We start from the raw sequence: 27,435 nt of genomic DNA, 5'->3' as shown, positions 1-27,435 counted from the left end.
TGTCGCACTGAATTTCCAAATCACTCGGCAATGCTTGTAACCCCTTGGCTGACTGAGAAACTAAAGCTTGGTCATCAGCGAACGTATCCGATTTTATGAATTCCCCGGCCAATCTCATTCCTACTTCCAGTTCTCTCCATGCCACTTTAATCATTTCCTCTGCATACAGGTTGAACAGCAACGGTGATAATGGGCAACCCTGCCTTACACCTCTTCCTAGCACTGCCCATCCGGGTCCCCGTTACCCACTCGTCCCTGAGCAGTCTGAGACATGTACAGGTTGCGGATTAGCATCTTCTCCATTCAATCTATTCCTGCTTTCTGTAGAATACACATTAGTTTTTCCCAATTCACTCTATCAAACGCTTTTTCGAAATCTACGAAACAGGCAAATACCTCCTGGTTGTGTTCTATATTCCTCTTGAATAGTGATTTCATTACTGTAATGGCATCGCGCGTACCTCTCCCCTTCCTAAACCCAAACTGATCATCCCCTGAGTAATCATTTGCCCTACTCTCTATCCTTTTGTTTATGATCCTGAGTACAACTTTAGCTGCGTGGGATATCAAACTTATCGTCCTGTAGTCCTCGCATGATGCAGCCTTTGCCTTTTTCGGAATAGGAACTAAAACTGATCTCACAAAGTCTTCCGGCCAGATTCCCTCCTCATAGGTACTACGAAACAGACCATATATAGCCTCCTCCTCCCACATTTTCCTAAACATTTCTGCAGTTCCGCAGGAATGGTATCTACCCCCACGGTCTTATTTAGTTTCATCTCCCTTAATGCCCTTTCTATCACCTCGTCGAGTTTGCTTGGACCTAAGCTATCTTCGTCTACGTCATGTTTCTTTTCTATGTCTAACTTTGTTGGTCGAAGTTCTTTACTATAAGTTCATCTATATATTACTTCCAACTCTCAGGGATCTTTCCTGTGTCAACTATTACCTTACCCGCCTTATCTCTAAATGCTATCGTTGATCTCCCTTTCTTACTTCCCGATAAAGATTTTACTTTGCTGTACAGCGCACCGATTTCACCCATCCTCTGCAGACTTTCCATATCCTCGCACTGCGTCTTCCACCATGCTTCTTTTGCTTTATTTGTTGCCCGCCTCAATTTATTGCTTAACTCTTTGTACTTCATTTTGCCTAACTCTGTAGTTACATTCTTCCATTTTCTCCTCTCATCCATCTTTGTAATCATCTCATCGATGATCTTAGTACTTTTCGCGATAACGGCTCCAATAGTGCCATTTGCGGTTTTAGACAACTCTTTCATGATACCTCTAAGTAACCTGGCATTTTTCATGTATACTTGCGTCTTTTGTGGTGTCTAAACCAAGTGTTGGTGATGACTAACTCCTGTCTCCTGCTGAACTCAACTGCTTCCTCCCCGCGGTCATTCCTCGTGCCTAAACCGTAGTCCCCCACCTCATCACCATCGCCTACCGTCGCATTCCAATCCCCCATCACTATCAAATGTTTCTCTGCAGGAGCACTCCCAATTATGTCCTCTAATTGATCGTTTGTCCTATCGAACTCTTCCTCCGTACGGTTGCTCGGTGGCATGTATTCATGAATAATAACCAAATTCGTCAGTTCTGCTTATATGTCTACTAGTAATATTCTATCCGTTACCTGTTCTATGTTGACTACACTCCTTCCTAACTCTTTATTTAATACTATGGTTACCCCTCTTTGGTTCTTGTCCCCGCCGCTATATATTATTCTATAATTATCACTCCAGTAATGTCGCTCTCCTTCCATCTCACCTCGCATTGACCTAAAATATCTTTTTTTCCCTCTTCATGTGATGTGGGATTCCGTTGGATGACGACCATGGAAGTCTTGCCTCCCCCTCTGCCAGGCACGACACGCGGCCGATTGGGCCGAGCCCCGTAGTTCCCAGGACAGTAAATCTCCGTAGCAACCATGATATTTATCTTGGGAATGATAACTGAGGTGTTTTCCCGTTGCCTTCTTCAATAGTGTGTTGAACGTGACACCACATCTTTCTGGCCGCCCCTCTGGGGGCAGACGTTATTGCACACCCGTCACTGAGGAACAGACGCTGCGTGGACTACCGTTGGTCTGGCTCCTAACAGTCGACCTATCTGGCATGGGTGACTCAACCTGGAGCAATTATTATTACTCCCGCCAGCACAGCTCTAGGGCGTCATCGAAACGCACAAAACCTTTATCGGGTAACTAAAAAAGGGTGACCTATGCCAACAGTTAGAGGTGAGGCGGTTATGATAATAGTTGACACAGGAAAGATCCCTGAGAGTTGGAAGTAATATATAGATGAACTTATAGTAAAGAACTTCGACCAACAAAGTTAGACATAGAAAAGAAACATGACGTAGACGAAGATAGCTTAGGTCCAAGCAAACTCGACGAGGTGATAGAAAGGGCATTAAGGGAGATGAAACTAAATAAGACCGTGGGGGTAGATACCATTCCTGCGGAACTGCAGAAATGTTTAGGTAAATGTGGGAGGAGGAGGCTATATATGGTCTGTTTCGTAGTACCTATGAGGAGGGAATCTGGCCGGAAGACTTTGTGAGATCAGTTTTAGTTCCTATTCCGAAAAAGGCAAAGGCTGCATCATGTTAGGACCATAGGACAATAAGTATTATATACCACGCAGCTAAGGTGGTTCTCAGGATCATACACAAAAGGATAGAGAGTAGGGCAAATGATTACTTAGGGGATTATCAGTTTGGGTTTAAGAAGGGGAGAGGTACGCGTGATGCCATTGCAGTAATGAGATTATTAATCGAGAGGAATATAGAACACAACCAGGAGGTACTTGCCTGTTTCGTAGATTTCGAAAAAGCGTTTGATAGATTGAATTGGGAAAAACTAATGAGTATTCTGCAGAAAATAAGAATAGATTGAAGGGAAAGGAGGCTAATCCGCGACCTGACATGTCTCAGACCGCTCAGGTTCAAATGGGGAACGGGGAATCCAGATAGGCAGTATTAGGAATAGGTGTAACGCTGGGTCACCCGTTATCACCGTTGCTGTTCAACCTGTATGCAGAGGATATGATTAAAGAGGCATGGGAAAAACTGGATCTAGGAATGATAATTCCCACCTGACCCTTCTCTTATAAGAAGGGGTGAAACCGTTTTGTGCACAGAAACAAAATAAATTTCAGTTGTTCTGAAGTGGGGTTTTTTTGACCGAAGGAAGCGTTGGATCCGTTGGATGTTAGATACTTTTGTCATTCCCGAAAGGCCCCTAGTTGAGAAGATGTTTTTGCTGATATCCTTATGTTTGATTTACCGGATAATCACAAAGTCGAGTCAACGAATATCACATTACCTCTTTACTTCGTCATATTCCCACCTTCGCCAATTGCCTCCCCTTCTTCTTTCGCTCCCGCCCGCGAATTTCACATTACCTTTTCCTCCTTGCTCTTCCCCCTCCGCCACCAAACCCTTTAAATGGCATGTGTATCCTGGCATCCTCCCCGGGCAGACCCGCTCGCCACCCGTACCAGTTTTTAAACCCCTATCTTAATTACCCGCAGCCTCTCCTCCTTATCCTCCCTGGCCCCAGGTTGCGCCCAACGAGTGAGCCCCTCCGCGCCATCTATCAACTGGAATCCGCCTTACTTTCGCCTCCTCCCTTACCTGAGACTGCAAACCCTATATTTAAAAGCGTGGGCCAACCGTTTGAAGGGAATATTTAAAAAAATTTAACGACAACAATTTTCATTAAAAAAGTTTCTCCTTCAGTTTTTCTCACACTTATGGCAGGCCCTCCACTACTGGTCGTGTCATAATTTCCCGATGCCCTACCGCTCCTCGTGCGTGCGATCATTTTCAATCGCCTGGTTTTGCCTTTGAAGCATGGATGTGCGAGCGGTTTATATATGCACATATATATAAATATCCAATATACATACAATATGCGGTTTATATATGCACATATATATACAATCCGTCTTCCTCTGAAGATATAGAAGTTCTATATCTTCAGAGGAAGACGGATTGTTTCCGTCGAAATATCAAGAAATAACGTGTGAGTGTTCTTCTTTTTTTTTTGTGTTTCTATATTGTGTGTTACTGTGTATTGTACTATTCAGCACTTCCGTGTTACGTCTACGAAAGCATATATATATATATATATATATATATATATATATATATATATATATATATATATATGTGGGTCGCGGTAGTCTAGGGGTAGAGCGTTGGACTACTGACGTTAGGGTCCAGGGTTCCATTCACGGGCAAGTCAATGGACCCCTGCAGCTTCACCCAAGCATTGTGATTTTTCATCGATCATCAGATATTCCTGGGAAGCCATAACCGGCACAGGGAAAGGAACTGGCCCTGCTACCTTGATGAGTGAATTTCACACACTGTTTTTTCCATCATGTTAATCTTGGGAATGATAATTGAGGTGGTTTCCCGTTGCCTTCCTCAGTAGTGTTTTTAACGTGACACCATCACTTACTGGCCGCCCCAATGGGGTCAGACGCCATTGCAGCCGCCTCACTGAGGAACAGACGCTACGCGGAAAAGGAAGGGAAGGAATAGGATAGGGATGTTGGACGGGATGAAGGGAAGAAGAAAGTACTCAGAGCTGAAGGGGGACCTGCTGTAAAGAAGGATGTTGTGTTTTGCCAGGGGTCACAATTTAATTAGTAATTATGTCCATCCAATAACCTACCTTAACCGGTAGATTAACTTATAATAATAAATAAATAAATAAATATATATGTATATATATATATATATATACTCATACATATAGAAACAGATATAAGGAAAAGGGATAGGAACACATATAAAGGACGAACAGAATAAAGGTGGGGAAGGCGGAATCGAACGGATCACAAGAGTAAAAAAATTTCCTTGACCCTTCCCCACCTTTATTGTGTTCGTCCTTTATGTGTGTTCCTATCCCTTTTCCTTATATCTGTTTCTATATATATGAGTATTTATTCGCCGTTTGGCGGGATTTCGTGTTTGAATGTATATATATATATATACACACACTCACCCACATACATAAGGGTCGCACCCAAGAGTGGTAGGACTGATTTTTTTACAAGAATTTTATTGACGATATACTTACATCGACTTAATAATCTTCAAAGTATGCTCCTTGAGCTGCTACACACTTAGTATAACGTTGCTTCCATTCCCCGTACGCCCGCTGGAAATTTTCTTTGGGGATGCCGTTGATGACCCTCGTCGAAGCCTCTTGAACGGCCTTAATCGAGTCGAAACGTCGTCCCTTGAGCTGTCTTTTCATCAGGGGGAAAAGAAGAAGTCTGGTGGTGCCAGATCGGGAGAATAGGGCGGGTGCGGCAACGTGGCAACGCCGTATTTTGCCAGGAGCTGTCTGACGACGAGCGCGCCATGGCACGGCGCGTTGTCATGATGAAGCACCCAGCAGTTTGCGATGGCTGGTCGGACTCTTTCCACGCGTTCTCGGAGGCGGGTGAGCACCTGCACGTATAAGTTCGCAATCACAGTCTCCCCTGGTTGGACAAACTCCTTGTGAACCACTCCATGACAGTCGAAAAACACAATTAACATCGTTTTGATTTTTGATTTGCTCATGCGAACCTTTTTTGGACGTAGGGACGCGGAAGTGTGCATTCCGCAGATTGTCTATTCGTTTCGGGGTCATATTGAAAAACCCATGTTTCATCACATTGTCCTAACAATTTTCATCTCGGTGCAAATTGGCTAACACTTCTTCGGAAATGCGCACACGCGTTGCCTGTTGGTCGACACTCAGAATTTTCGGCACCATCGTGGCGCACACCTTGCGCATGGCCAAATCCTGTGAAATAATGCGTTGGACGTTGAATGTAGACAGAACCAACTGGTCTGCAATTTATTCACTGATTGAGCGTCGGTCTGTGTTCAGCAGTGTCCTCACTCTGTCCACATTCGTGTCGGTTCTTGCCGTCGACGGCCGTCCGGAGCGATGGCCGTCTTCAACGAGCTCCCTACCCTCTTTAAACAACTTGTTCCACTCAAATACTGTGGAATGGCTTAAGGCAGTGTCCCCATAAGCCTGCTTGATCATATCGAGAGTTTCAGTGGCCGTCCTCCCGAGTTTCGCTCAAAACTTCACGGAATAACGTTGCTCTAAATTCAGATTCATTTTGTTTTTCGACGCGGCCAAAAAATTTGCTTCACTAAAGACGATGTCCTCACTCAACGACAGCCCGCAGTCGACTGAGGCTGGTGTCGGTCTGTTACTAAGAGCCCCCTCCACCTTACCCTGCCAGGCGGACCCCCCTCCACTGCTCCGTTTGCGCCAGAGAAATTCAGTCCTACCACCTTTGGGTGCAACCCTGTATGCATATAAAGATGGACAGAGAAAAAAATTCAGGAACACAATGAAAAGAAACTTACTAATTTTCGAATTTTCAGGGGTCCAAGCCACCTTTCTCAAGGAGGAGAATAACAGAACTGAGAAAAAGAAGGGGCAGGAAACCTTGGATTTAAGGGGGTTATGTCCCTGGGGAAGAGGTGTGAGGGGTATTTTTAGAAGTTTGGGAATAAAATGGAAGATACTTGGAGTGAAGGAAGAATAAATATTACGTGAAGATCGGGGTAAATAATGTCTAATATAAAATCCTGCAAAATTCGAAGAATCCAGGAGCCACATAACCGCCTGCTCTATTGTCTTGAGTTTGACTGGAGGGTCAGAGGGTGGGAGGGATGCTGAAATGGATACACAATAGCATTTAATAAAGGTAGTACTGTGCTCTATGGATTGTTCGGGGATTGGGAGCACTCGAATCAGGGAAGAATTCTTACATGAGGCCTGGTGGTTATTGAATATAATATTTAGGGGTGTGTTAATATTCCCCTTAAACTTTCCACACCTTCCTCCTCCATCCAGCTTTTCCAACCCTTTCTCCTGCTCAGTTCTTCCTCTCCCTTGAGAAAGACAGCTTGCACGACCTAAAAACTAATATATATATATATATATATATATATATATATATATATATATATATATATATATATATATATATATATATATATATATATATATATATAACAATTGTCCGGAAAAACTCATACGAGCGGCACAATAATGGGCTGACACAACATAACACAAATAGAAAAGAATAGACACATATAAAAGAACACTTACAAGAGTCTCTCTTGAAGAAGGCCCCTGAGAGGGTCGAAAGCTCGAACAATTTACCGTGTAAGTGTTCTTTTATATGTGTCTATTCTTTTCTATTTGTGTTATGTTGTGTCAGCCCATTATATATATATATATATATATATATATATATATATATATATATATATATATATATATATATATGTATATATATCCCTCCCCGGACTACAACCTTGACGTGGTGGAAGGGCTTGTGCGTTCCGATGACCCCTAGAGCTGTACTGGCGGGAGTAATAATTATTGCTCCTGGTAGGGTCACCCATGCCAGATAGGTCGAAGGTTAGGAGCCAGACGAAAGGTAGTCCACGCAGCGTCTGTTCCTCAGTGAGGCGGCTGCAATGGCGTCTGACCCCAGTGGGGCGGCCAGTAAGTGATGGTGTCACGTTAAAAACACTATTGAGGAAGGCAACGGGAAACCACCTCAATTATCATACCCTAGAAAAATATGATGGACAATAGAGATATTTTGAGTCCTGGCAACCACGGGGCTCGGCCCAATCGGCCGTGTGTCGTGCCCGGCAGCGGGGGAGGCAAATCTTCCGCGGTCGTCATCCCACGAAACCCTTGCAAGGGAAAACCAGCAGCAGCAGGACAGAAGACGCAGGAGAAGAAGACCAAATTAGTTAGAATAGGAACGTGGAATGTTAGGACAATGATGAGGACAGGGAAATTGGAGAATGTTAAGCGAGAGATGGAAAGGGGAAATATAGATATTTTAGGTCTATGCGAGGTGAGATGGAAAGATAGCGGGGATTACTGGAGTGATAAGTATAGAATAATATACAGCGGTGGGGACGAGAGCCAACGAGGGGTTGCCATAGTATTAAATGAAGAGGTAGGAAGAAGCGTAGTCAACATAGAGCAGGTAACGGATAGAATACTACTAGTGGAGATAAAAGCAGAACCGACGAACTTAGTTATTATTCAGGTATACATGCCACCGAGCAACCATAAGGAAGAAGAGGTCGATAAGATATACGATCACTTAGAGGACATGATCGCGTGTGTTCCAGCAGGGAAACATTTGATAGTGATGGGGGACATGAATGCGACGGTAGGCGAAGGAAGAGATGGTGATGAGGTGGGTGACTACGGTTTAGGCACGAGGAATGACCGCGGGGAGAAAGCAGTTGAGTTCTGCAGGAGACAGGGGTTAGTCATCACCAACACTTGGTTTAGACACCACAAAAGACGCAGGTATACATGGAAAATGCCAGGTGACTCAGGAAGATATCAGCTAGATTATATCCTGGTTAGACACAGGTTTAGGAATAGTGTGATAAATTCCCACAGCTTTCCGGGAGCGGATGCGGACTCAGACCACAATTTAGTTGTTATGAAATGTAGCGTACGTTTCAAAAAGATAAGGCAGGGGCGGCGAGTTAGAAAATGGAATGTAGAAGCATTAAATGGGTTGAAAAGGAAGGAATACAAACAGGCGGTAGAGAAAATAATGGAGGATGGTAAAGGGCTTATTACTATCGAAGAAAAATGGGAAATGATCAAAAAAGGGTTGTCTAAAGCCGCAAAAGACACTATTGGAACCGTTAACGCTAAAAGGACTAGGAAACCATGGATCACGGATGAGATGATTACAAAGATGGATGAGCGGCGAAAATGGAAGAATATAAATACAGAATTAGGCAAAATGAAGTACAAAGAATTGAACAATAAATTGAGGCGGACAACAAATAAGGCAAAAGACGCATGGTGGAAGACGCAGTGCGAGGATATGGAAAGTCTCCAGAGGAAGGGCGAAATCGGTGCGCTGTACAGCAAAGTTAAATCGTTATCGGGAAGTAAGAAAGGAAGAGCTATGCTAACAGTTAGAGATAAGGCGGGTAAGGTAATAGTTGACGCAGGAAAGATCCAAGAGAGATGGAAGAAGTATATAGAAGAACTGTATAGTAAAGAACTCAGACCAACATAGTTAGACATTGAAAAAGAAAATGACGTAGAGGAAGACAGCTTAGGTCCAGGCATACTAGACAATGAGATAGAAAGGGCATTAAGGGAGATGAAACTAAATAAGGCCGTGGGGGTAGATAACATTCCCGTGGAACTTTTAAAATGCTTAGGAAAATGTGGGAGGAAGAGGCTATATGGGCTAATCCGTAGCATTTATGAGGAGGGAATCTGGCCGGAAGACTTTGTGAGAGCAGTTTTAGTTCCGATTCCGAAAAAGGTAAAGGCCACGTCATGTGAGGACTATAGGACAATTAGTTTGATATCCCACGCAACTAAAGTTGTTCTCAGGATCATAAACAAACGGATAGAGAGTAGGGCAAATGATTACTTAGGGGATGATCAGTTTGGGTTTAGGAAGGGGAGAGGTACGCGTGATGCCATTGCAGTAATGAGATTATTAATCGAGAGGAATATAGAACACAACCAGGAGGTATTTGCCTGTTTCGTTGATTTCGAAAAAGCGTTTGATAGAGTGAATTGGGAAACACTAATGAGTATATTGCAGAAAATAGGAATAGATTGGAGGGAAAGGAGGCTAATCCGCAACCTGTACATGTCTCACACTGCTCAGGTGCGGGTGGGAAACGGGGAGTCAGGATGGGCAGTGTTAGGAAGGGGTGTAAGGCAGGGTTGCCCATTGTCACCGTTGCTGTTCAACCTGTATGCAGAGGAAATGATCAAAGAAGCATGGGAAGAACTCGAGGTAGGAATGAAAGTGGGCGGGGGATTCGTAAAATCAGTTAGGTTTGCTGATGATCAAGCTAAAGTTTGTCAGTCAGCCAAGGGGCTGCAAGCATTGCTGAGTGAATTGGAAATTCAGTGCGACAGGTATAGGATGAGAATCAACATTAATAAAACAAAGGTTATGCGATTTTCTAGAAAGAAAAAGGCTAATCTTAACATTAAAGTAAGAGGGCAAAAGCTAGAGCAGGTAGAACAGTTTACGTTTCTCGGTAGTGTTTTGGACCAACACGGTCAAAGTAGTAGGGACGTAAGGAGAAGAATTGCACTAGGCAAAGAGGCTTTCACGAGGAGGAGGGAGTTAATGACGGGGACGTTGAGTAAGGATGTTAAGAAAAGACTAGTAAAAACTTTGATATGGAGCGTAGCTATATACGGCGCGGAAACGTGGTCATTGAAGCAAGAGGATAGACGTAGATTGGAGGCTTTTGGAATGTGGGTTTGGAGAAGAATGGAGGTGAAATGGACAGAGAAGAAAACAAACGAGGAAGTACTTGGTATGGTGGGCGAAGAGAGGGGTTTGTTAGGAGAAATCCTATGGAGGCAGGAAAAATGGATGAGGGCCGTATTGACCGGCAGTGGGATGTTGAAGACTATAATAGAGGTGAGAATGTGAGGCAAACGAGGAAGGGGCAGGAATAAGATAGGGGTGTTGGACGGGATTAAGGGAGGAAGGAAGAACTCAGAGATGAAGAGGGACCTGTTGTAGAATAGGATACTGCATTTTGTATTCTTTTAGGAAACACAAAATATTTATTTATTAGCTGTGTCCATCCAAAAACCTTCCTTAATCGGTAGATCCCTTGATAATAATATATATTTGGTTGGGAGAATTCCTACGGCAGGTAATCTACCTTAACCGGTAGGTTACCTGCCATATATATATATATATATATATATATATATATATATATATATATATATATATATATATATATGTTTATGGCAGGAAAATATCATCTATCTGTTGATCTTGGCTGGAGGGCATAAGCCATTCTGGGTGTATGGGCATGTTCCTGCTTCTTGGGGATGGGACGGATCGGAGAAGAACTCCATTCTTCTTCTTTAACGCATGTTATTTTTTGAGGACGGCGGATTACCGTTTAAAAATGTCATCCTAGGCAATCCTTTTCCTTGCCAGGAATATTCAAATGTCCTCAAAGAATTTTTTTCGGTCCAAGAGGCCATTATTTTTTTATTTTCTTACTTAAGGAATCTGAGATTTCTTTGTTAGTATATATCGCTTCCGATACGTAACCTTTTTCTAATTTTTCCTGTGTACATAAATGTTAGAGAGGATATTAATAAGTAGCCGAATCTTCCTTTTGCTCCCCAACTCAAAAATATTGCCCTGAATGGAATCCATGTTGGTCGGGAACCGTGAAAAATACATTAGGTGAAAAAATCCAAACCGGTTCGGCGCTGAACGTTTATTTGTGAACAGCAATTTTGGGTCCCTCTTTTTTGTTTTCTCTGCGAATATTTATGAATAAAATAATTTTAAATGCAGGGAAAACGTCGGTTTCCTTGTTGTTCATTTTCAATCGTACCCGGGTCCAGTTTTAGTTGTGCGTCGATTAAAATAGGTGTGGGCTCGAGATCTTCCCTCCCAATCTACATCTCCATTGCTGTTCATCTCGGAGGTTTTTATTGATGTTATTAGAGTTATTTAATTATTTATTATGGAATATAAAATGCATAGGATTTACGGTAACTGGGTAATCAGTTCAGTTTCAACAATGTATCTCCTCAGGAGGTTCTGGTAATACGTGTACCTCCCCCACTTTGATATTTTGGTGGAACTGTCCATCGCCATCACTTGACCATTACATCCAGTGCCCTCCAGTCTGAAACCGAACTCCCAACCCGTAATGCATCGGTAACCCACTAAGAATTGCGAATATATGGAGTGCAAAATATTAGGCATTGAGACGTTGGTTTTTTTGTTCAAATGTTACCGAAGCTCATCCCGGTGCCCTATTCTCTCCCCTCTTCATCCTTTCATCCCTTTCCTTTTACTCCAACTCCACCCACTTCCACCACCCCATGTGAAATCACCGTGTTTGCACTCCGCGTATGTGCTAAATTTATAGCCAAAAATAAAGAAAGGCAATTTCCAAAGAAACTACTTTAGCGTGTTCAAGTCGTAACCAACCCTTCCACACACCCTGACGGTTGCGAAAAATTATCCTATTGATGGATAAAAGCTGAGGATGCCCTGCGGCGTCACACGGGACCGAACCCAGGCCCACCAGTCAGTAGTTGAGAGTGGGATTGCTGCACCCTGGTATTTAGAAATTATTTCGATCGTAGTTAACGCAGTACGGGTCTTAAAAACACTGAAATTTATACCCAGCAATCATCACTCCATGAATCGTAGCCAACAACATTAGAAATATGTACTCAATGGATTGACGATGTAAATAAATTATTTGAAATTAAAAGTAAGCTCAAACATCAGTACAAATTCTCTATAGTATTTCAATCTCAAAATTGGAACCATTCAGGCAATTCTAATCCATAATACTTTTCTTGTGTTTTATTTTAATATTCCTGGTTTTGACCCAATTTCGACCAAACACGCTCACTACTACCGCCGAAATATTGTATTACGTAAGTGTCTTCTTTGATGTATAAACGAATGCGTGTGCATGTGATCCACACCTTGTCACAATGGTTCACGATTGTACTGCGGAACAACTTGGACATAGAATAAATGTAGCGATCAGATGCATGAATGAATGCACGTTCATTCCCAAGGCAAAAATCAAGGCTCACGGTTTATTTAACCTCGCTCGGTCGAGGAGAGGCGTCGGAAAAAAATGCAAGGGAATACTAAGTAATCGCCATTTGCGACGCCTGACCTGCGCCTAATGGTTTTCTGGAAAGATCGCATTGAACTTAAAATTAGTTCAAAGGATTCCCGACCTCAACTGTGACCAGGTGGCGGCGATGGGGTGAACATGTCATGTTTTCTTCGTACGCGACTCATTTCCTGGAGTGGAGCGGCTTCGATGGAATCTAACGTTTACGCGCCAAACCATTATTCGTGGCATAAAAAATGAATTTTTTACAGCTGGCATCACTTACGACATGAAGAAGGGTTTTTATTTCTATTTCTTAAATCACAAGAAACTGCAGGAGATTCCGCGAGAGTAAATTTCCGACGGAGTCATTCGCTAATATGCATTTCAATGCAAAATTTTAAGAGTGTAAAAATCATTCGCCCATCCTATATCGTATCCCATTGCCAATCCTATTCATATCCCGGTCAAGGTGAATCATTTTTACACTCTGCAGTTGTTGCGTTGTAATGGTTATTTTTTAGGCAAACGTACTTAAAAACAGAGACAAAAACTCTTGCAATTTTGGACTTAATGAAGGTTTATTTTCGGCTTGTTTCTAAGCGCAATATCATTTTAAAATGGCATATTGACAACTTGAAAATGAAGTATTACATCGAAATTAGTCGAAAATAAATCTTTATTAAGTGGAAAATTGAAAGAGTTTTTCGTTTCTGTGATAATGGAACAGTTCCGCAGCATGACACCCAAATCTGCAATTTAGCTTACGTTACACGAACTTATGAACATCTGGGCACATAGGAAATTCCCTGCAGTAAGGGACGTATTACGGTATTCTGCCTGTTGCTTTCTAGCTATTTAATCTGATTATTCTTATCTGACCCACTTTAGTTTTTCTTTAACTTTCTGGCCATCAGAAGTCTTGAATCTGTCAGTAGACATTTGATTCACTACGATGTATTCATATTTTAAGTGGTGCTAAATTGCAAGAAAGATGCTGGAGAGCTATAGAAGTAGCGGATGTTGACTGCGATCGAAGAGAGCGGGCATCAAGACGCGTGCGATGCGTGGAGGAGACGGGAGAGATGCGGAGTGCCGACGATGAAGTGGAGCCACTTTCCCGGAATTATTTCCTGTCATCCGTTTTTTTCGTCATCCTGCCATCCAACAGGAAACAGTGTTAATTGCATGCCAGTAAGCGGGGATACGAGTGGATGGCTAATTTTAAATGGATAATTCCATTATAACTTAGAAAGAAATATATTTGTAATTTCCTGACCGTTTTAAATACGCAAGCGAAACGTCGTAGGGCGATAAAAATACATAAACATATTTCGTGAAATTTATTCCTTAACGCTGCATCAAAATTATAATAGTACGAAACAATTTTTATGAGAGAATATCGATATAAAATTGTCATACAATACAATACAATTGACATTCATAAAATTGCCATAAAACTGTCTAAATTTCTCCTCGCATTCCTCTTGTTGATTGACTTGTGCGCATCGTCTCCGCGCAGGGCAGCTTCGAACTCTGGCTCTTTCGACTGGGAGTGTCGAGCGAGACTCGAAACGAGAGGACGGTTTCCTTTGGCTGGATAGTGCTGGGGTGGATGTGTCGCGTGGCTCTCAAAAATTCATTACCCCCCTTCCCTTCCCGTCCACGGCCTGCCCCGTTTTTCCATTTGCGGGGATGATCCGCGTCGCCTCGACTGCGGGCCGTGATCACGCCGCTGGCGCGGAACGGGGATTGGAATATGGGGGCATGGAGGTCCCTTTGAAAAGGTCGCGTTGGGATCGGCTCGATCCACCCCTATCTCGCAGGAGTCACGCGTCACTCCACCGATCAGCGATATATATCCCTGTCTGCTGGAAATGTCGGCGATGTAATGGATCATTTGACCCTCGCGTAATTCGTGGAAGCATCGTGGGGCACGGGAGATGCTTTGCCTGAAAAGCAATCGGAAGATGGGGATTTCGGTTCGGTCGATTAATTGTCCGCTTTGATGAGTAGCAAAGTAAGTCGGTTTTTCAAAACGTTGCGGGAAAATTGAAAAGTCTTTAATATATTTGCGACACAAACTGTGTCATAGCCACAGACAACGCTCGGCCGTGAATCCTCTATTTTACAGCATTCGCTTATTTCATTCTTCTTAAATTAATACGTGTTGTAAAGATAATAATCGGAGCAAAAATACGTCATCCGCTTGCACCCGGTGGGATCGGTGAGAATTCACACCCTTCGGCTCCTTCAATTCTTGTTTAATTACAGTCAAAAGTCATGGGATCCATTTGATTAATTTTTTCCTTTATTTATTTTAGTACGGATGGTTAATTAACTCCATCAATGCATTTTAAAGCATTTAAATGCTCGCCTCACATCAGTATTTAGCTTGCTTAGAAGTTTCTAGAGAATTGGGGTGAAGAGTGGGTTTGCGTCTATAAGTTTCTCCGCGTTTCTTCCTTAAAAATGCTCATTTCTTCGTCCTTTGATCATCGAAGCGTAATACTCATGCTTATTTGTGCATTTTTAGCGGTCAAAATAACGCTTAGATTAAGAGGGCCGACTACAGGTAATCATTAAACGATTACTGGCCTTCAGTTCTTTTATCTCTGCCAATTAAACGACCGAACCTTTCGCCATTAGCATATTTCCTCCTGGGAAATCCATCATAATTTCTTGGCTCGGCTATTCCTTCCTCTTTCACTTGTTTCTTTCCCTTCTCGTGGGGTGTTTCCCGCCTTACGATAGCGCTCCTTATCGCTCAACATGTTTCTTTTCTATATTCACGTGTCTTACATAAAGTGGATATTTGTGCGTACGTTCGTGCTTTTCAATTAATTTTCGAAAAAGTTTAAGTTGGGAGTTGATATGCCAAAGAAGAGTCCATTTGCTTCTGCATAGATTCCCTTCTTTTCCCTTCCTGCGTTCCACCGGTTCCTCCTTTCATTCTTCTTTACCCTTTGATTTTAGATATTTCTTTTTATCGTTCCGCCTTCTCGTCTCGATTCTCCGAATGTTTTTCTTGCCCCATTGTCATTTTCCGGAGCCAGACCACACCATCATTCTTTAGAGTCAATTTACATGCTCCAGCGAGGAGCTTTTACATGCCAACTGCATGCGCTTGAAATTATGGATCATCCTCGAGTAGTTTTGCGCCTCTATCCGTGCAGCGAACAAACAGCGTCCATGGCGGAGATGTTCATCGCAACGCCTGCGCTGCTATCAACTGGTTTCGTGGACGAATTGAGTCGCACGCTTGAGAACATTTGTTCGCTCGCATTGAATTTTGTCAGATTTTATCCCTCTATGCTCGCAATAGTCTCGGCGAATGCTGGAATCAGCGTGCGGTGGACGACCGCTCTCTCCATACTATTCGAGACTGGACGCTGGTCGGTTATACAGGATACATCTACGTAATACCCCGCAAGCCGCGGGTGGATGTGTGGCAGGGGGTGGTAGGTCACCAGTCATTCCACGTATTTATATATTATGCAGTATGCTTTAGAGCTCCGAATCGATTGAAAAAAAAGTTCTGATAAGTCCTTTTCACCAAAGAGTGAGAGAGAGAGAGGCCCTGCCATCCATTGTGGACGAGCACATTGCATTCATACGACTACACACACGACCACAAGCCATCGTTCCCGGACGATATTCGGACTGCAACTGCCTCATGCATGTCGGAAGGAATTTAAACAATACTGAGATTTCTTATTTACATAGCTGTTCTACACTTGATCTCTCGAATTTCATTGACATGATCTCTCCTACCGTAGTACGATGGAAGTAATGGCACATTTTCACTCACACAATTTACACAAGAGCTTCAATCTGTAATTTAACCCTCGCTCTAATAAGTGATTCCCAGCCTAGCTGTTTATTTTGGACACGCTACTTAGTTTACCACAACAAAGTTTTCCAAACCTAGCTCCTCTTCGCTGCACGCGATCCAATTCGGCAATCAATCCAAATTCGTGTGGATCCCATATGCTACTAGTAGCATATTATTCTAAATGAGGCCTAACCAGCGACAGATAGCATTTCTTTTTAAACTATTCATCGCATTTACATAGTAATCTTCTAACTAATCAAAAATCATATATTAGCTTGTTGACATGTTCCCCGTGTGTGATTCACCCAGGAGAGGTCGTAGGTAGTGGTAACGCTTAGGTATTCAATCGAGTCGACACATTCCATTTCGGTGTTCCCGATGCTGTCGGCGTTTGGGTGGGAATTGCTCTTTTCCTGAAAATTCATCACAACGTACTTTGTTAAGTTTAATTCTAATTGCCGAGTTTCGCACCAGCGTTGTATAGTTAATGAGTCATCTGCTGAAGCTTCTTTATCCTCAGGTTCACGGATATCACGGTAGATAAACGTATGCCACTAGTGACTGCGGAGTTAATGTCGTTAACGTAAAGAATAAAGAAAAGGAGTCCGGTAATAATTTCCTTGGGAACATCCGAAGTGACTTCAACTGCATCAGAGCTAACACCATCTATGACTTTTCTTGGTTGCCGAACATTCAATTACTCTTCGATCCAGCCCAGTATGTTTTTATCTATGCTATAGATATTGTTCCTTGTGATTCTTTTAATATTATGCACTTTGTCGAGAAGTCTAAAAAATCCGCGTCCACTAGAACATTGCTCTCTTGCGAACCAAGGATATTGTGAAAAAAAGGCGCAAGTTGTGACTCGCAGATTTTTCCCTTTCCGAAATTGCTGATTTTTCATCACTGACTATCTAACCATCGCACTATCAGCTACGTGTGTGTTCATAGCCTTGCACGAAATGGATATGAGGGAAATAGGTCTGTATTTGATCGATTCCTTCTTGTCTCCGTTTTTAAGTATTGGTATTACGTTAACCGGTAATAAAAAATTGGGATTTGTAAAAAGAGTGCTGGGTAAATGTGACGAAAAAGTGAAGGAACGATGTTTTCTTGCCGTGGTCTGGGCCCCACCTAGAGTATGCTGCCAGTATATGGGATCCTCAAGAGATAAATTTAATTTCGGAATTAGGTTGAGTTCACCGGAGGATTTGTCAAAAACTGTTATGACCAACGCAGTAGCGTAACTACTTTGCTAGAAAATTTAGGCTGGGATTCCCTTACACAGCGGCGTTTACAATATAGATTAAACTTATTAAAAACATTTACAGATAGGTCCTTTTCCGATGACATCAAGAACATAATACGAACCCCAACGTATTACGGGCAGAGGGATCACGAATAGAAGATTAGAGAGATAAACTGAGAGGTTTAGATGGTCATTTTTTTCCAAAAACAATAAGAGACCAGAATGCTTGTAATCGAAATCCCCCAGGAGTCGGCTCGACATAATAAGTATTAACCTACAAGGTAGCGACTGCGCATGGTTTTACTAGAATATTTATATATATTTTTTGTAGGTTCCCTCCACCTTTCCTCATCCATTTGAAAAACCCTAACCCCCTCATCCCTAACCCTTTCCTCCTGGTGCTGCACCCCCTGCCACACACCTTTTTGGTGGCACGCAGGGTATTGATGTAGATGTAGATGAACCGTTTTCCAATCTCTGAGAACCGTGTGATCTGCTAGCGATTCTTTAACTATGATTTATAGACACGGAGAAATTTCTGACACTACCTCCTTAAATATACGAGCGGGTATTTGACCCGGAGTTTATTAGGCTTAATTTACTTCAGCAAACGTTCTATTCCATTGTATGAGACTGCAATTTTGGGCATCGGTTGGCCGGCACGAAGTGGTGAGCTATCGGAGACATACGATGAGACATTGGTGAAGACGCTTTGAAAGAAAGATTTTAATTAGCAGGTCTTTTTCAAACCGCTGGTTACTCTTTCGCATTTATCACTTTTGATTAAATTAACAGTTGACTAATTTCTTTAAACCTCTCAGACGTACGACCAAAATGCTTTCGCATTCTCTTTCAAATATTACGCCATTCTTTTCGTTTTGAGATTGACACTTTCCGAAATTCCTTCTTCGCATTCCCCCTAGTTCTCTAATGATCACGAGTGATTTCATTCCTTTTGCCCTTAGAGATATCATCCCTAATATATTTCATCTTGGCGTGACATAACCTTTGACACCGCAATTTCTTTCCAACATCCGCGTTGTACCGCCATCCCTACTTCCGTGTTATCTTTTATAAATTTACTGGGAATGTACACGTTGACTTTTGAGTGCGTGATGTCAAGGAAGTGATTCCACGTATCCTCAATACTTCAGTGTTTACTGTCTTTCTTAAAACTTGCAAGTTGTCTCTGTAGTGTGCGCTTTAGGCCATTGCAGTCCCATTCTTTAAGCCAGGATTTTTGCAGGCGAGGTATGTAGGATAGCTGACTAAAGCATTATTTTTCCAATGCAGCAAAAATGGCCTATGATTAAAATGTAATTTTGCTGACATTCTTGCACAGAAGCGTAAGGTTGGATGTTTATGAATCAGTGTACGTGAAGACCAGGCGCAGTGAATATGGACTTCCAGGGGAGTGATTGAGTGATTAATGGGAGTGCCAGGGCAAATCGCGAGTGTGCCCAGAGGGAATGGGGATTTAATGCACGGGTAGGAATATGAATGCTTCGTTTAGGAAAATACCTTGTGCCATCCAAGTGAACGATATTTACGGTAATCTTTCACCGCGCGCATATCATTGGTGCATTCTGTGAAGGCTCAAGGTCAGAGTTACACATAAGGAAACGTGAAATCGAGAGGATTTCTTTATTTGATCTTTTCTTGAAGTTTTTATTGCCGCGGCCGATCCACACCACCCGACTATTCGGGAACTCATTTGCCTGGATTCCTGGATCGCCTGGTATTCCTGTATTTGCAATACTCCTCTTCCGAATCTGCCCCTCGTCTCTCCTTCTCAAGTATTAACCCCTTTCACCCAGCTCCTCTGCCCCCCCCCCCGCAAACCTCTCTCGCTCTGCACTGTTCGCTTCACCCCTTCATCACCCTCCTCCCCCCCTTTCTCTACTCAACACTTGAGTGCCCCGCTCAACAAACGACTTGACGGCCCTAGGTTATCATGGACGCCGGTTCTCTCGGACGGACGTGCCTTCCTCTCTCTCTCCCTCTCTCTCCTTTGGTGCGCTTGGTTGCCGCCCCCTCCTCGTTGGTGCGTGCGGGTGCTAGGGTTTGGGCTCGGCCGTGTCCCGGAGAGGCCTCCACGTGCGGCTGTTGTACACTTCACCCTTAGATATTTCCTTCATCTCTCAAACCATCGAGTCAAGACTCGAGACAAGACGATCGTGAATGTAATAGCTACTAAGAAACATGCAAAAGTAAGTCATTGTTTTGAGGAATTAGTTAGACAAAGTATCTTCGCAATTTAATGTCTTTTACTGAAAGTGCCGGACCCATAATGTGAAGTGCGTATATAGGTACTGAGAAGAGAGGACGCTTGGCTTTAATGATACAGAAATGGGCGATGTCAATAGAAATGTACTTTATTCTCTTTAGTGACATGATCTAGGTGTCCTAGTGTGACCACTAGCGTTGTTTTATACTTCATCTCTTAGAACCTTGCAAGCCACCGCTAGGGTGAGTGGCAGGGGCTGGATACCGATCAAACTAATTTTAACCCGAATATGACCCCGCAGCGATCGGACAATGTTATCTCAACCCTTATCGTTCGTGGAAAAAAAGGACATCTTAAATCTGTCTGCTCTACACTTGATCTCTCTCTAATTTGTTCGACATGATCTTACCTACCGTAGCACGATGGGGTTAATAATACAATTTCAACATGCATGCAAATTAATTAAAGAAAAAAAACAAGAGACAGAAAAAAGAAACATCAAAACGTTTACGAAATGTTTGATCAGCCAATCGGTGCGCAATCACGTGATCGTATATCAATAAAAAGCTGTCTGTTCTACACTTGATCTCTGTTATTATAGCATTGACATGATCCCCCCCAGCGTAGTACGATGGGGGCAATACTAAATTTTCAGAATCACTGAGACTATTCAATAATTGTGACTCTTTCTGATCGTCAGCAACGATTTTTTAAACTAATTGACGCCTAACTATTGGAAATGGCAGGCGTTGCCACGGGAAACAGTCCCCAAATTAAGTGCGGCCAAGATCTCTGGCCCGCGCTAATGCTAAAAGTGTGATGGAGATAAGTTTAGAAGATGGATATCCGTTTGCATAATTCTAGTTGCTCAGTACACTCTTAGATCCTCCCTTCTTCTACTTCGGTTACTTCGAAAGCCACTTCCAATGGCATAAGTACACTTCAATGGTGTGCACCTCTCCCGCCATGCCTAAGCATTCGCTATTGTCCAAAATTCGTGAATCATGCGAGCTTCTATGGAAATTGAGGAATCAATGAGATTGACTGACCGGATGTACTTACTTAATTAGTAGCTTAAAATTGTGAATTATAGCATGGAAAACTTTCATTTTGTTCACAATCTGGTCCCCATTGAGTCCCCATTGAGTCCCGGTTGAGGAAATATTTTTACTCTTGTGATCCGTTCGATTCCGCCTTCCCCACCTCATTGTGTTCGTCCTTTATATGTGTTCCTATCCCTTTTCCTTATATCTGTTTCTGTATATATGAGTATTTATTCGCCGTTTGGCGGGATTTCGTGTTTGAATGTGTATTTGGCCAATGTGGCTCATCTCTTTCTTCTGGCTATGCGTGCCACGAAACGCACTGTTCCTTTCCTGTATGATGTTGTATGAATTCTAACCCACTGTCCTTTCCTTTCCTTGTGTATTGTCTATTTCTCCTTTGGTGGGTGAAACAGCCCCCTGACGCCATCTCTTGGCTGAAAGAATCGGGGCGCTTGGCGACATATTAAACCCACGGATCTCAGGGTAAATTGACTATCCTCGATAGCTCAAGTGGTTAAGAGCATCCGCCCGGCAAGTGGAAAGATCCGGTGTTCGAGTCCCGGTTGAGGAAATATTTTTACTCTTGTGATCCGTTCGATTCCGCCTTCCCCACCTTTATTATGTTCGTCCTTTATATGTGTTCCTATCCCTTTTCCTTATATCTGTTTCTGTATATATGAGTATTTATTCGCCGTTTGGCGGGATTTCGTGTTTGAATGTGTATTTGGCCAATGTGGCTCATCTCTTTCTTCTGGCTATGCGTGCCACGAAACGCACTGTTCCTTTCCTGTATGATGTTGTATGAATTCTAACCCACTGTCCTTTCCTTTCCTTGTGTATTGTCTATTTCTCCTTTGGTGGGTGAAACAGCCCCCTGACGCCATCTCTTGGCTGAAAGAATCGGGGCGCTTGGCGACATATTAGACCCACGGATCTCAGGGTAAATTGACTATCCTCGATAGCTCAAGTGGTTAAGAGCATCCGCCCGGCAAGTGGAAAGATCCGGTGTTCGAGTCCCGGTTGAGGAAATATTTTTACTCTTGTGATCCGTTCGATTCCGCCTTCCCCACCTCATTGTGTTCGTCCTTTATATGTGTTCCTATCCCTTTTCCTTATATCTGTTTCTGTATATATGAGTATTTATTCGCCGTTTGGCGGGATTTCGTGTTTGAATGTGTATTTGGCCAATGTGGCTCATCTCTTTCTTCTGGCTATGCGTGCCACGAAACGCACTGTTCCTTTCCTGTATGATGTTGTATGAATTCTAACCCACTGTCCTTTCCTTTCCTTGTGTATTGTCTATTTCTCCTTTGGTGGGTGAAACTGCCCCCTGACGCCATCTCTTGGCTGAAAGAATCGGGGCGCTTGGCGACATATTAGACCCACGGATCTCAGGGTAAATTGACTATCCTCGATAGCTCAAGTGGTTAAGAGCATCCGCCCGGCAAGTGGAAAGATCCGGTGTTCGAGTCCCGGTTGAGGAAATATTTTTACTCTTGTGATCCGTTCGATTCCGCCTTCCCCACCTCATTGTGTTCGTCCTTTATATGTGTTCCTATCCCTTTTCCTTATAACTGTTTCTGTATATATGAGTATTTATTCGCCGTTTGGCGGGATTTCGTGTTTGAATGTGTATTTGGCCAATTTGGCTCATCTCTTTCTTCTGGCTATGCGTGCCACGAAACGCACTGTTCCTTTCCTGTATGATGTTGTATGAATTCTAACCCACTGTCCTTTCCTTTCCTTGTGTATTGTCTATTTCTCCTTTGGTGGGTGAAACAGCCCCCTGACGCCATCTCTTGGCTGAAAGAATCGGGGCGCTTGGCGACATATTAGACCCACGGATCTCAGGGTAAATTGACTATCCTCGATAGCTCAAGTGGTTAAGAGCATCCGCCCGGCAAGTGGAAAGATCCGGTGTTCGAGTCCCGGTTGAGGAAATATTTTTACTCTTGTGATCCGTTCGATTCCGCCTTCCCCACCTTTATTATGTTCGTCCTTTATATGTGTTCCTATCCCTTTTCCTTATATCTGTTTCTGTATATATGAGTATTTATTCGCCGTTTGGCGGGATTTCGTGTTTGAATGTATATATATATATATATATATATATATATATATATATATATATATATATATATATATATATATATATATATATATATATATATACATATCTTCGAAATGGAACGCTCTTCAGCGACGCACAAATATATAAAAACACGGATGTAGATTTGTAGAATATAGAGACACAAAGAAAGGACACTCACAGTATGTTATTTGACGTTTCGACAGCTCGGCTGTCGTCTTCAGAACTAGAATATATATGTGTGTGTATATATATATGTATATATATATATATATGTATATATATATACACACACATATATATTCTAGTTCTGAAGACGACAGCCGAGCTGTCGAAACGTCAAATAACATACTGTGAGTGTCCTTTCTTAGAATATATATGTGTGTGTATATATATATATATACATATATATATATATACATATATATATATATATATATATATATATCTTCTTCAACATCCCACTGCCGGTCAATCCCCCCTTCATTCCTGCCTCGATAGGATTGCTCCCAACAAACCCCTCTCTTCGCCCACCATACCAGTACTTCCTCATCTGTTTTCTTCTCTGTCTATTTCACCTTCTCCGGTCTTCTCCACACCCACATTTAAAAAGCCACCAGTCTACGTCTATCCTCCTGCTTCAATTACCAAGTTTCCGCGCCGTGCATAGCTACGCTCCGTATCAAAGTTTTTACGAGTCTTTTCTTAACATCCTTACTCAACGTCCCCGTCATCAACTCCCTCCTCCTTGTGAAAGCCTCTTTGCCTAGCGCATTTCTTATCCTTACGTCCCTATTACTTTGACCGTGTTGGTCCATAACACTACCGAGATACGTAAACTGTTCTACCTGCTCTAGTTTTTGCCGTCCTATTTTAATCTTTAACTTAGCCTTTTTCTTTCTAGAAAATCGCATAACCTTTGTTTTATTAATATTGATTCTCATGCCATACCTGTCGCACTGAATTTCCAATTCACTCAGCAATGCTTGCAGCCCCTTGGCTGACTGACAAAATAAAGCTTGGTCATCAGCAAACCTAACTGATTTTACGAATTTCCCGCCCAATTTCATTCCTACCTCCAGTTCTTCCCATGCCTCTTTGATCATTTCCTCTGCATACAGCAACGGTGATAATGGGCAACCCTGCCTTACACTTCTTCCTTACTCTTTCATCTTTCCATCTTACCTCGCATAGACCTAAAATATCTATATTTCCCCTTTCCATCTCTCGCTTAACATTCTCCTATTTCCTTGTCCTCATCCTTGTTCTGACATTCCACGTTCCTATTCTAACTAATGTGGTCTTCTTCTCCTGCGTCTTCTGTCCTGCTGCTGCTGGTTTTACCTTGCAAGGGTTTCGTGGGTTGACGACCGCGGAAGCCTCCCCCGGTGCCGGGCACGACACACTGCCGATTTGGCCGAGCCCCGCAATTCCCAGGACTCAAAATCTCTGTATTGTCTATCATTCAATTCTTTGGAATGATATTTGAAGTGGTTTCCCGTTGCCTTCCTCAATAATGTTTTTAACGTGACACCATCACTTACTGGCCGCCCCACTGGGGTCAGACGCCATTCCAGCCGCCTCACTGAGGAACAGACGCTGCGTGGACTACCTTTCGTCCGGCTCCTAACCTTCGACCTATCTGGCATGGGTGACCCTATCAGGAGCAATTATTATTACTCCCGCCAGCACAGCTCTAGGGGTCATCGGAACGCACAAGCCCTTCCACCACGTCAAGGTTGTAGTCCGGGTAGGGATATATATATACATATATATATATATATATATATATATATATATATATATATATATATATATATATATATATATATATATATATGTGTGTGTGTGTGTGTGTGTGTGTGTGTGTGTGTGTATATATTTTTTTAAGGTAATCTACCGGTTAAGGTAGGTTTTTGGATGGACACAACTACCAAACCAACATTTTATTACTCCTAACAAAACAAAAAAATCCATCATCCTACCCTATATCAGGTCCCTCTTCATCTCTGAGTACTTTCTTCCTCCCTTCATCCCGTCCATCATCGCTATCCTGTTCCTTCCCTTTTCTCGTTTGCCTAACATTCTCCCCTCAATTACAGTCTTCAACATCCCGCTGCCGGTCAATACCGCCTTCAGCCACTTTTCCTGCCTCCATAGGATTGCTCCCAACAAACCCCTCTCTTCGCCCACCATACCAAGTACTTCCTCGTTTGTTTTCTTCTCTGTCCATTTCACCTTCTCCATTCTTCTCTACACCCACATTTCAAAAGCCTCCAGTCTACGTCTATCCTCCTGCTTCAATGACCACGTTTCCGCGCCGTACATAGCTACGCTCCAAATTAAAGTTTTTACGAGTCTTTTCTCAACATCCTTACTCAATGCCCCCGTCATTAACTCCCTCCTTGTGAAAGCCTCTTTGCCTAGCGCAATTCTTATTGTCCATCATATTTTTCTTGGGAATGATAATTGAGGTGGTTTCCCGTAGCCTTCCTCATAGTGTTTTTTACGTGACACCATCACTTACTGGCGGCCCCACTTTGGTCAGACGCCATTGCAGCCGCCTCACTGAGGAACAGACGCTGCGTGGACTACCTTTCGTCTGGCTTATTACCTTCGACCTATCTGGCATGGGTGACCCTACCAGGAGAAATTATTATTACTCCCGCCAGCACAGCTCTAGGGGTCATAGGAACGCACAAGCCCTTCCACCACGTCAAGGTTGTAGTCCGGGGAGGGATATATATATATATATATATATATATATATATATATATATATATATATATATATATTTATATATATACACATACAAAATAGATGAAATAGAGACATATTTGGGTCGCAGTAGTCCAGGGGGTAGATCGTTGGAATACTGACCGGAGGGTCCCAGGTTCGGATCCCGGGCAAGGCACTCTGGACACCTGCAGGTCCACACAAGCTATGTGGTTTTTGGGTACCAGATTTTCCTGGGAAACCATAACCGGCACATGGAAAGGAACTGGCCCCCCTACCCTGATGTGTAAATTTCACACGCCGTAGGGCTTAGAGCTTGTGCGTTCCGATGACCCGTAGTCGGTAGTCCACGCAGCGTCTGTTCCTCAGTGAGGCGGCTGCATTGGCGTCTGACCCAAGTGGGGCGGCCAGTAAGTGATGGTGTCACGTTAAAAACATTATTGAGGAAGGCAACTGGAAAACACCTCAATTATTATTCTCAAGAGCATAATAATGGGCAGAAAGAAAATCAGTCCTTGCAACTAAGGGACTTGGTCCCATTGGCCGTGTGTCGTGCCCGGCAGCGGGGGAGGCAACGCTTCCGCGGTCGTCATCCCACGAATACTAGTTCGAATCCCGGGTGCGGCAGATATTTTTCAGTGGTATTCCGATCCCTACTTTAGGTGTGCTTTGTGGAGAGCACTTTGAGTGAGTACTCCCTCCTTCGGATGGGACGTTCAAGTGCGAACCCCTTGGCGCCTTTTGACAAGAGTAGGGCCGACGCCGGGTTTCTCGCCACCCTTCATGTCCATTTTTTCTCTCCACTTTTCCTGTCCATCCCTAATGGCGTACACTACCTCAGCTTTCGGGCGCCTCCCTCCTTTAAGCACCACTCCTGAGGGGTTGGATTGTCCTCGTCGGGACGGGTGCGGAGGCGGGCCGATTTGCGCGCCTCCTGGGGAGCGTGGACCGCGCCCCTTTTTCATGGCGTGTGGCGATGATTGCGAGCGAGGGCTTTTCTCTCATCTCTTCTTTCCTTTTGAATTAATTGTGCACCCGTGAAACTCCCGCTCCCGTAGATTTAATTCTTTCTTCCCGGATCGGAGCAGCGTGAGTGTCACTTTCGTCGCGCGAGACTAAAAGTGTGTTTCGAGGTGGTGTCATTCTCTTTTCCGTCGTCATTAGCGATGATGCGGACCCCGGACCGCGGGGGTGCTTGTCTCGGGCCGAAGCGCAGATCAAAGCGCTGGAGAGTCGCTTTCGTAGTGGCGACGCTGTTTCGCCCGGACGGTGCGTGGGACATCGCTCCAAGTTGCCCCATTTGCTCTTTTCGCCCCTTTTCCTCGCCCAATACGCTGTTATGCGCTTGTACGACGATTTGCAATTGTTTTCATTGAGCTTTCAGTTCCTCTTATTAGATTGGATCAAAACATTCGGAATGCGAAACACATTGCTGTACAAAACGTACACCGATGATGACACAATTATCTCTGCTATTTCTGGATCAATGTTTATTTTAATGTACTGCTATTTATTTATTTAATTTCCCGCACGCGGAACAGTTCGCGGAATGAGA

This window comes from Hetaerina americana, unplaced genomic scaffold, assembly GCF_022747635.1.
Source record: "Hetaerina americana unplaced genomic scaffold, ioHetAmer1.1.p SCAF_97, whole genome shotgun sequence".
Classification (NCBI taxonomy): Eukaryota; Metazoa; Arthropoda; class Insecta; order Odonata; family Calopterygidae; genus Hetaerina; species Hetaerina americana.
Note: the sequence above shows the minus strand (reverse complement) of the source record.